Here is a 388-nt window from a genome sequence, read left to right on the forward strand (position 1 = left end):
GGCAGAGAGAGAGACAGACAGAGACAGAGAGACAGAGGGACAGAGAGAGACAGAGAGAGAGAGACAGAGGCAGAGAGAGAGAGAGGGGGAGAGATGGGAGAGACAGAGAGAGATGGAGAGAAACAGAGAGAGATGAAGAGAGAGATAGACAGACAGAGACAGAGAGACAGAGAGAGACAGAGAGAGAGAGATAGGGAGCAAACTCTGGTCACAGCCATGTGGGGCTCAGGTGTGATCCCTCTCCCCACCCACCCAAAGGCTGGGAGCAGTCCTTGCAAGAGACAGAGGCAGAGAGAGAGACAGAGAGAGAGAGACAGAGGGACAGAGAGAGACAGAGGCAGAGAGAGAGAGAGAAAGACAGAGAAAGATGGAGAGAGACACAGAGACA

General features: G+C 53.1%; 1 long non-coding RNA gene across 1 annotated transcript in view; it reads right to left on the reverse strand.

The window, feature by feature from the left end:
• Positions 1-388, reverse strand: part of LOC138169755 (uncharacterized) — a 22,136-nt gene that overhangs the window by 20,861 nt on the left and 887 nt on the right. The window lies entirely within an intron of this gene.

This window comes from Petaurus breviceps, unplaced genomic scaffold, assembly GCF_028583685.1.
Source record: "Petaurus breviceps papuanus isolate PSGF00001 unplaced genomic scaffold, PetGlider_PUasm1.0 373, whole genome shotgun sequence".
Taxonomy (NCBI): Eukaryota; Metazoa; Chordata; class Mammalia; order Diprotodontia; family Petauridae; genus Petaurus; species Petaurus breviceps.